Source organism: Spinacia oleracea, chromosome 3 (assembly GCF_020520425.1).
Source record: "Spinacia oleracea cultivar Varoflay chromosome 3, BTI_SOV_V1, whole genome shotgun sequence".
Taxonomy (NCBI): domain Eukaryota; kingdom Viridiplantae; phylum Streptophyta; class Magnoliopsida; order Caryophyllales; family Amaranthaceae; genus Spinacia; species Spinacia oleracea.
Window position 1 is genome coordinate 151031870 of NC_079489.1, and position 11777 is coordinate 151043646.

General features: G+C 39.6%; 1 pseudogene; it reads right to left on the reverse strand.

Moving 5' to 3' along the window:
* Positions 1–10654: 10654 nt before the first annotated feature.
* LOC110779501 (serpin-ZX-like) lies at positions 10655–11467 on the reverse strand (annotated as a pseudogene).
* Positions 11468–11777: the final 310 nt, after the last annotated feature.

Sequence of the window (11777 nt, forward strand, 5' to 3'; positions counted from 1 at the left end):
AAGGAAATACTTCATCCATTTCAAATTAGTTGTTACACTTTTCTTTTTTATTCGTTCAGATTAGTTGTTATACTTTTAGATTAGGAATGACCCCATAATTATTATATTGTCTCTTTCTTTCCACTGAATTTTTTTTGTCCCCACACCCTATCTCATTCAATTAAAAAAAAAAAATACTCCACTAATTCTTATCACATCTACTTTTTCAATAAAATAACAATTGATAACTAAATAACCACTTATCACCTAAAACTTTGAGAAAGTAAGTGTAACAACTAATGTGGGACGGATGGAGTATAAAGGTTATGGATTGTTCTTACAGAAGGAAATCCGGCCAACGCCTAATCACAATTGACAAAGCAAGTCAAATTCAGCACACACATAATATAAAAACTTGAAGAAGAACATTAATACAAATTATAAATGGGGTGGAAGGATTCAATCTGATACCACTAATCCACTATATATATGTATGCTCTCAGTCTTAACCACCAGATCAAGATTTCATTGATACTTCCTCCGTTTCTTATTGTTGTATCCGTTTCCATTTTAAGCGTTTCATATTGTTGTATCCATTTAGAATCTATTCTATTTTTGAACATACATTTTATCCTAAAATACCCTTACATTTCTATCTAATTACCAAAATACCTAAAGATTCTACCCATATTCCCACCTAATTCTCCCCACCCATAATATTTAATTCTTTTCCCTTCCTCATATACCCACTCTCTCACCTCCTTTATCACCCATCATTATCACTCCTTTCTCTTACCTTATTTCTTTATTATTTTCTCACTCCTTTATTTATTATAATCTCTTACACTCAATCATTTCTCTTACACCCAATCATTACACTTATACCCATACAAACCAAGATTCTAATTTTCTTAAAAACCACACCAGATTCCAAATGGATACATCAAAAAGAAATGGAGGGAGTACAATATTAGCGTTAGTAAATTAGTATGATTAACATTCCATGAATAAGTAAAGAGTACCTGGTATGGAACAACTGAACAAGAGTGTGCTTCGATCTGCAATTGTATAAATGTATCATTATGGGCCGTACCTCGCTATTTATATAATCACGGAGTACTAGAAATCCATTACTCCCTCTGTCCTTTAATATTCGCACCGCTTTCCTTTTTGGGTCGTCCCTTAATACTTGCACTGCTTCTATAAATTGAAATTTTTATACAAATATTATATTATTTCTCACACTTACTTACTAACCCCATCTACACCCCTATTCCCTACAAAAAATCATTTAAAAATTCACACCCTCACTCACCACTCTCCACCTCTTACCCATTTTCCACTACCTATATTAAAAAAAAATACCCCACTATTAACTAACACCCATTAAATTAATAAGTCAATTTAAATGTCTTAAACTCAAACCGGTGCGAGTATTAAGGGACGAAGGGAGTATCATTCTCGCACGATTTTCCACGGCACAAAAAGTAAAGGAACGTCCCTATAATCCCATGTGTTAATGTGTCATTGTTTTCTTTTTTCAGCATTTGCAAATACGTGTACTTTAAATATTTGACTTTCTTCAATACCACGTATGTTTATCCTTTGACAATCTCTCCGATTTTCTTCGGTTTTCACTAGAGGTAGGTGTGGGTGCATAGGTCGGGCCGGCATGCAGGCTGCTTGAGCCTGGATGAAATGTGTCCGACCGCATAACTCGGGTTTGTTTAACCCTGACGGCACCAGAGACACGCAAACAGGTCATGGGCCGTGACTCGTGTGTGGACATCAATTTTAAAATTTGGCACGAACCCGACCTTCACAAGTATGTCAGGCCAGTTTGTAAGTCGACACGCATATTAGTGACTAGTTAAGGGGGGCACACACGTTAATACAGCCTAGCTGGGATACGACATACAAGAAGGATCGTGCATTGGCCTTACTTATGAAAGAGAGGCACGAAATCGACACGACATAACTGTTCCTTGGCCTATTTCAAGCACGACTTGTTGGACACATGCATGGTACATGGGCCTACGTGTCCCGGTATGTACCAATTGCCAAGCTTTAGCTTTTCCCTCTGTCCAAAATTCTACTCTCTTTGTTACTCGATACTTGAAACAATTTGACTGAAAAACTTGTCGATACACTAATTTGATTGTAATTATATGCAATTACATATTAGTAAAACTAAAAAAAAATTGACATTTGAAAAATATACATTAACATTAATCCACAACATATTACACAATAACATTTGATTTATATATATTAATAAGAAAGTTTGGTCAAAATTATGTATGAATAGCGTAAAAGTCAAACTATTACAAGTATTCACGAACAGATACATTTAAGTTACGGATTTTTCATGAAATACCCCTCAATTTTCACGAAATTCACCAAATGCCCCTCGACTTTCAGAAATTCACCAGAGGAGTGAGGAAGACGGTGACAAGAGGAGTGAGGAAGACGGTGTATGGGCCGATCTTACCTATCGACGGTGGCGGATGCGGCGGCTTTGTTGGGTCTTTAGCGTTCACCATTTCCCGGTCTTACCTATTCACAATGGCGAGATGGTGGCTGATCTTACAATTGCTGAATCCCAATGTTCTATTTCTTATTTCACAAATCTGAACAACATTTGAACCAGGTTCATGTAAATTAAGATCTTTCAATCTTTTCAGTAGGGCTCTGTAAAAAAAATTCTTTTTTTTTTTGCCTTTTGGTTCCTTGCACAGAGGTAGCTATGGATAAATGGGATTGAATCTACAGCTGGTGATTGTTTGTTTAGTAATTTGGACTAGAAGTTTATTTTTTGTTAGAGAAAGTTGATTCTTGTTTTGGTGATTGTTTTCTCTTCAAAGAGCACCTATTATCTATTTTTCTTAGATTTCGAGGCTCGTTAGAGACTATGTGATTTGGTGACTGAAAACACCGAGTTTTCAGATTTCTTAAGAACAATTGCCGCAAAAAATTTTATTTACTTTGATCAAGATCCTAACTCATGGGTCTTTACAGTCTTTTTTTGATATATAATTTGTTGCTTTTATTCCATTAATCGAAGTCACACCAACATTACAGTGATTGGTTTCATAAACCTTCCAGCAGTAAGATTTGCATTGGTGCTATTGAGGATGTATCATAAAGTAGCTTAAACTCTCTTTTAAGATCTATTGTATTTGGTTTGTAATAGAATGATCTGGGTTATTCACATCAATATAAAACACTAATACTCTCTAGTCCCTATATATTATTGGCTAGCTTCCAATCAAGACAAAAAAAAAATGATATAGGTAATTGGGAGAGAAAGAGTTAGAACTTGGGCATAAACCATATAGGCGGAGAAACTTGGGCATAAATAATTGCATCAAAATTGTTCTTTAAAAATATAAGTATTTGGTGAATTATTTTTCAACAAAGGGGTATTTGGTGAAATTAGTATTAAAATAGGGGTATTTGGTGAATTTGAAAGTTGGTTAACGGAGCACTAACGGCGCGTCATTAGTAAGGGTAGTTTGGGTATTATATTAAAGGTGAGGGGCATTTGGTGAATTTCTGAAAGTCGAGGGGCATTTGGTGAATTTCGTGAAAATTAAGGGGTATTTCATGAAAAATCGCGTTTAAGTTACCTGCTCAAACTATGTCATGAGCGTCGAACATGACAAAATTGTGGACAGATAAAGAGTACATTATAACAATATTTAAATAGAATGTAAAAGAAAAACAAGCCAACACTATTAGATACTCCTCAGCTAGCCAGAATCAAACAAGGGGAGGAAAGAAAACTATTTGGAATAGGTGAATTCCGTGTCTCCATTTCTTTTCGGGAAAATTCCAACTTATAGATCAATTCATATTGTTTTTTCTTTTTTCCTTTCCCGCGCCAGATCGTCTTCTTATCCGTAAACAAGTTTTGGTTGTCTAATTTAATCGACAACTTATATATGACTCTAGCAAAGTTGGGTCCTGATTTAGGCCATGTTCGGCAAAATTAGCGGTAGCGGGTAGCGGTTAGCGGTTGAGTAGCGGGTAGCGGTTAGCGGTTGAGTAGCGGGTAGCGGTTAAAATAGCGAGTACCGGTGAATAGTGGCGGGTAACGGTTAGCTGTCAAAGTAGCGGTAACTAATATGAGTATTCGGTAAAAGTAGCGGTTGATGTTAAGATATGTTAAGATATTAGATATTATTCTGTGAATATTCTGTAGAGTCCTAACTATGGTAAGTTACCTAATGTGTACCTAGGGTTTAGGTAACTGAGTTGTACTATATATATGTGTGTTATTAATGAGAATGATACGAGATTACACAATATTTGACATGGTATCAAGAGCCTAGGTTAAAAACCCTAGATTTTTTTTTTTCCGCACGAGTTTGAGAGAGTTTGAGAACAGCGAATTCCTTCGCTTGTTGAGTACTGCGTTCTGAGGAGTTACACATTCCTAGGGCATAACAATGGGTAATGACGAGGAGCCACCACAAAAGACAATCGCCGCCGCCGTCGATCTGGACTACTATCTTGGGTCAGGTGACGGCCCCGGTATTGTCATCACCCCTGTAAAACTTCGAGGAGCGTCGAACTACGATGAGTGGGCCAAAGCGGTTCGTCGCTCGATGATTTCAAAATTCAAATTTGGTTTTCTTGATGGGTCTGTGAAGGAGCCCATTACGGACGAGACGAAGATGAAACATTGGATTGCGGTCAATTCGATGGTGGTGTCTTGGATCACAAACACCATTGACGAGAGTTTGCGTTCGAATCTGGAGGACTTTGATATTGCTCACGAGTTGTGGAGTCATTTGAGGACGCGGTACTGCGTCGTGTCGGGCACCAGGGTCTGCCATATTAAGATGGCTCTGAGTGGTTGCAAGCAGGGCACGTCTGAGGGCGTCATGGAGTACTATGGCCGCTTGTCGAAGGTATGGAAGGAGTACGTACAGTATGCACGAGTTCCCAGGTGTGTATGTGCGGGTTGTACGTGTAATATAGCGAAGCAGGTGGGGGACATTCACGATGAAGATCGTCTGCACTATTTCCTAATTGGCCTGGATGATCACTATGAAGCCATTCGTGCACAACTGTTAGCACGATCGCCGTTGCCAGGACTCGACGAGGCGTACCAGACGGTTATGAATACCGAGACCATGCGCGCCAAGGCTGCGAGAGGTCCGGAGAGTGTCATGGCGTTCAAGGTCGAGACTAAGGCTCGGTCGAGGTCGGGAGATGTCAGTGGCAGATTTTGTGGTCATTGCAATCGTGAGGGTCATGAGGAAGAAACTTGTTATCAGCTGATTGGATTTCCTGAATGGTGGGATGAGAAGAAACGAGGTGGACGAGGGCCTGGTCGAGGAGGCAGGACGTCGATTAGAGGAGGCAGAGTAGCTCGTGGGGCAGCGTCGTCGACCAGTGGTGTCGCTCGTGCCAATGCCGTGAGCAATGCCACAGGAGGGGCGACAACCACTGTGACGAGTGGAGACGGATCGCAGGGTGCAGTGACGACAACCAATCATGAGCTTGTTGGGGTGACGAAGGAGCAAGTCCAGCAAATAGTTGACATCTTGTCACGACCTTCAAACAAGTTGCAAGGTAATCTTGATTTACGATGGATTGTTGACAGTGGGGCATCACGTCATGTGACGGGTGATATTTCAATCCTGAGAAATATCAAGACATCAAGAAATCAACAGGTTGTGTTGCCGGACGGTCAACCTGCAAATTCAAACCAATATGGTTCGGTGGTCTTGGAGGATGGTTTCGTGCTCGATAATGTTCTATTTGTGCCTAAATTGAACTGCAATTTAATTTCTGTAACTCAATTAAGTGACGAATTACATTGTGCTGCTCAATTTACTAACAAAATGTGTGTTCTTCAGGACCGCTCGACGAGGATGGTGATTGGCGTAGGTGATCGACAGGAAGGACTATATTTTTTCCGTGGGGCTCCAAAGGTTCGTGTGCTAGCAGTGGAGTGTGTGGTCGACTTGTGGCATCAACGGATGGGGCATCCGTCGGAAAAAGTGTTGCAGTTACTTCCTCATGTGAGTCATAAGATTAGGAAGAATAAAACAATTTGTGATGTATGTCCGCGGGCGAGACAATGTAGGGAGAGTTTTCCAGTTAGTGTTAGTCGTGCTAGTCGCACATTTGAATTGGTTCATCTTGATTTATGGGGACCCTACAAGACTCCCTCGTCTTGTGGGGCAAAGTATTTTTTTACCATTGTTGACGATTATTCTAGAGGTGTGTGGATTTATTTACTGAGTAATAAAATGGAAGTTGCATCGACATTTCTTAATTTTGTTGCCATGATTAAGTGTAAGTTTAATAGATCCCTTCGAGTAGTACGCAGTGATAATGGTACTGAATTCAATTGCTTACAAAATTATTTTCGTCAACATGGGATTCTGTTTGAGTCGTCGTGTGTTGGGACGCCTCAACAAAATGGGAGAGTCGAGAGAAAACACCAACATATTTTGAATATTGGGAGGGCGTTACGTTTTCAAGGAAATTTTCCAATAAAATTTTGGGGGGAATGTATTTTGGCCGCCTGTTACTTGATAAACCGTACACCTACCCCGATCCTTGACAATAAAACACCTTATGAGATGTTGTTTGGTAAACCACCATCGTATGTGCCTATCCGCGTGTTTGGGTGTCTGTGTTATGCATATAATCTCCGGTGTAAAGGGGATAAGTTTGAGTCTCGGAGTCGCCGATGTGTGTTTTTGGGTTATCCGTTTGGCAGGAAGGGATGACAACTTTATGATCTAGAGACACATGAGTTCTTCGTCTCACGGGATGTCAAGTTTCATGAAGGGACGTTTCCTTTTGTCGATGAATCGGATGTGTTGCCACTGGTGCATGATGGTCATGGGGGGCTTGACCATTGGAGTTTGGATGAGAGTGGGACTACGGGTCCTGAGACCGTGTCGTCGCCTGCAGGTGATACTGCTGGGGTGTCGCCGCCTACAGGTGATACTGAGGGAGTGTTGTCGCATCCGGGAGCTGATGAGGGGGTGTCATTGACCAGTGGCGACGACAGGGGAGTGACGTCGCCTGTGAGGGAGGAACAACAACATGAAACACCTAGTCGAGTGGATTCAGACGTCGTCTCCTCACAGACAGGTGTAGAGGAGACGACGGGTAGTGACGAGAGTGAGACAAGGCAGTGTGTGGAGGATACGGAGTTAGGAAGGGGGAAGCGTGCGAAGTTTCCGTCGACAAAGCTGAAAGACTGTGTGATACATACAATACGGGAAAAATATAGTACTTCCGACAAAACACCTACGGCGTCATCACTCTCAGGTACTCCTTATCCTATCACATATTTTGTTAATTATGAGCGTTTTTCGTCAAAGCACAGGCATTATATAGCAGCATTGCAAGAAGGGCAAGTTCCTAAGAGTTTTAAACAAGCGATGCAGCATGAGGGGTGGCGTCAGGCAATGGCTGCTGAAATCGACGCGTTGGAGGAACAGGGGACATGGACGTTGGAAAATTTACCGGAAGGGAAGAAAGCACTGGGGAGTAAATGGGTGTATACTGAGAAACGTGATGAGGATGGGAATTTGTTGAGACTGAAGGCTCGATTGGTATGTTTAGGGAATCATCAGGAGGAAGGGTTGGATTATAATGAGACATTTGCTCCCGTCGCGAAGATGGCGACAGTTCGAACTTTCCTAGTTGTCGCAGCTGTCAAACAGTGGGACGTGCATCAGATGGACGTCCACAATGCGTTCTTGCACGGTGACTTGGAGGAAGAGATCTATATGAAGATTCCTCCTGGATTCCAGAAGAATCACTTTGACAAAGTGTGTCGAATGAGAAAGTCGTTGTATGGGTTGAAACAAGCACCTAGATGTTGGTTCCAGAAGTTGTCGACGGCATTGACGCACTATGGGTTTCGACAGTCGCTGTCCGATTATTCGCTCTTTACTCTGTCTAAAGGTACGTTGCAGCTGAGTGTGCTCATTTATGTGGACGACATGATTATCGCAGGCAATAACAAGTTTGCGCTTGAGAGTTTTAAGGCATACTTGAAGGAGTGTTTTAAAATGAAAGACCTCGGGGCTCTGAAGTACTTCCTTGGGTTAGAGGTGGCACGAAGTAGTCAAGGGTTCTATGTATGTCAGAGAAAATATGCCCTCGACATCATTTCAGAGGCCGGATTGTTGGGAGCAAAGCCTGTGGACTTTCCCATGGAACAGAATCATAGGTTGGCATTGGCAGACGGGCCAGACCTGTCGGACGGTGAGCAGTATAGGCGTCTGATCGGACGTCTGGTTTATTTGGCTGTCACGCGACCAGACGTTGCCTACTCTGTACATGTCCTATCTCAATTTATGCAAGCACCAAAGGAGGCACATTGGGAAGCAGCTTTGCGAGTAGTGAGATATTTGAAGAAGTGTCCGGGTCAAGGTATACTACTTCGGTCGGACAGTGCGTTGCAGTTGGAGGGGTGGTGCGACTCGGATTGGGCAGGGTGTCCAATGACGCGTCGGTCGGTGACTGGATGGTTTGTGTCACTTGGTATGTCGCCAGTTTCTTGGAAGACCAAGAAACAACATACTGTTTCTCGGTCGTCTGCTGAGGCAGAATATCGATCGATGGCAGCTCTGACGTGTGAGTTGAAGTGGTTGAAACAACTACTACGCGACTTGGGGGTGACACACGACCAAGGCATGAGGATGTATTGCGACAGTCAGTCTGCGTTGCATATTGCACAGAATCCGGTGTTCCATGAAAGGACAAAACACATCGAGTCAGATTGTCATTTCATTCGAGATGCAATCAAGGAAGGGATCATCAGTCCGTCGTACGTGTCGACGAAGGTTCAGTTAGCAGATATCTTCACCAAAGCGTTGGGGAAGGCGCAATTTGAGTTTTTTTTGAACAAGATGGGCATTCGAGATCTACATGCTCCACCTTGAGGGGGGATGTTAAGATATGTTAAGATATTAGATATTATTCCGTGAATATTCTGTAGAGTCCTAACTATGGTAAGTTACCTAATGTGTACCTAGGGTTTAGGTAACTGAGTTGTACTATATATATGTGTGTTATTAATGAGAATGATACGAGATTACACAATATTTGACAGTTGATATTATAAAAATAAAAATAAAAATAAAAGCAAGAATATTATTTAAAACTTTATTATAAATTTGTCAAACGCTACCCGCTACCTTAAACGCTACTAATTTTAATGTTTGACAAAAGCTATCCAACCGCTACCTCAACCGCTAACTGCTACCTAAATCGCTACTTTACCAAACACTTACAAATTTTACAAGTAGCGTCTTGACTAGGTCAAAAAGCTACCCGCTACCTCAAACGCTACCGCCTACGCCATTGCACGAGTTACTGAAAGGCCAACAGACGATATGTCAAATGCAAATTCTTATCCAACATAAAGTTTGATCAACATAAATAAACCAACAAGTATGGGAAAATCAGGTGATTAGAATGCACTATTAGTACTCATTTACATTATAGGTTCTGACTTTTGCGTATTTTATCCGGTTTATAATGATGTTTCAGTTTCTATTTATCACTTTGCAATGCACATTTTATATCATTTTGAGACGAACCAAATAAGACTTTGCATGGATATATAAGAAAGAATTTAGAGAACTCTCTTCAATTGTGAATATATCTATTTATGATATAAACAATCCCTAAAAAGGTTAATTATATTTGGGTCGAGGAAGTCTACAAGTCTTGGGCCTGATTCGGTATTTAGCCTTAGTAATCTTAATAAAGCAGATTAATACAAATAAATAAATGGAGTATGTGATTAATCTCTGAATATACACCAATTCTTAAATGGACTTGGTCCACACTAAATTTATGGTGGACCATGCCTTAAAATAAAGTTAACAACTCGTTCCTAATTCATTTTGGCAATTTATTAGGATTATTATGAAAAAAAATATCAAATTAGTGTCGTTGATAAATATTGTGCTTGAATTATGTGATTTTAAATCACAATTCTCTTTTAAAAACATAGGGTTACTATGCTTCAAAAAATGGTTACTATGTTTAAAAAATTTGGTATTTAATTTATTATAGATACTATATGAACAATAAAGGTCACTATGAATGTAAAAAGGGGGTTAGAGAAAACTATTAATTTTGGGTTTACACTAATATTATTGTGGACCAGGTCCACGCAAAAATAATCCCTCAATATAATAAGTATGTGTTATAAAAATAAAATTTTTAAAACATTGTCATAAGTCTCATAACAGTTAAATATACCCAAAATCTCGTACACAACACATATCATTTTCCAAATACAGAGTAGTAATAGTATATACTCCCTCCGTCCCTTAATACTCGCACCGTTTCGACTGGACACGCTTGCCAATGCACAACTTTGACCACCAATATCTTTAACTATATATTATAAAAACTTATAAAAAATTTAATATTTTGAAAATATATATTAAGATGAAGCCAACAATATATTATATACTAACATTTATTTTCATATACTATAAATAAAATAGGGTCAAAGTGAATTATGTGAATAGTGCAAAAAGGCAAAACGGTGCAAGTATTAAGGGACGGAGGGAGTAATAACATTGTACAATACATACATAAAATACCAAAGTGGTCTCAACCAAACAAAAACATTAAGAAAAAAGTGTTTCAATCCCTTACATTCTCTTAAAGGATTAATTCAGACACAAACCTTAATTGTAACCTTCAAGAGGATTCAATACTTGTCCAGTAAATAGCACCACTCCACTAATGTCTTCTCTTACAAGGAACATGAATGGATGATCTGCCACAAAGTCAATCGGTTCTATGTAACAACAGAAACTACATTTAACAGTAGAAGCAGCAGTAGATTCAGTACCTTCCTCATTGATTTCAATAAACGATTTATGAGAAATGCTTGAAACAAAGATTTTTGGAGCCACCCTCCTTAAAGGGTAATACAACTCCTAATCCCTTGAGAACTTCAGAAACTTCAAATCCAAATGATATCTTGAATTTGGGTAACCTAAAATCACCAACTTGTACTTTTTCGAATGATGATGATACAAGGTGGTTGTTTAGGAAACCAAGTTCAGAGCATATTTTCGATATTAATTCTGGAAGTGGAAGCTCGTTTTTTGCATTGGGAAGAAAGAAATACATGGAAAATTGGCGTTTATGATCTTCTCCTTGTTTATAAGGTAGACGAAGGACTTTGAAATCATCAAATTCTTTAATGTATTGCTTTTTATAGCTAGTCATAAAAGGAACTTAGAACCGAGCTACCATTTAAAAGATAGAAGTTGTCATTCTTTGTTAGTGATGCATCAAACTTCTTATGCCATTCTCCCTTGAAGTATATTGCATTTGCAAAGATAAGACGAGTTAAGCTATCAACTCAATCGGGAGATATTAACTCTTTAATAATGCCATTAGTCTTCTTCTCAACCCATGAATTCATATCAGCAGCCACTACAGATCCCTGTATGGATGGAATACATGTCATCAGACCAAAATAGCTAGGCTTATTTGTGTCTGGAAAACTCGTTGTTAATGAGTGTTTTTCTTGTAGTAGTACGTATTATCTTTTATCAGACCGAACCACGTAAATTCTTGAGTCTTTTCTTGTATTTTTTTAATATTATTGTTGTCTATCTATCTATTGTTCCACACGAATCAAACAGGAAACACATGGGAATGTCAATTCGGACGAACTGATAGGGTTGGGGTTCGGGTTGAAACATGATCATTTGGCTATCGGGCCGGGTTGAAAATTAACGGGTAGATTGTAATCCCCGCAAATTTATAAAGTTATT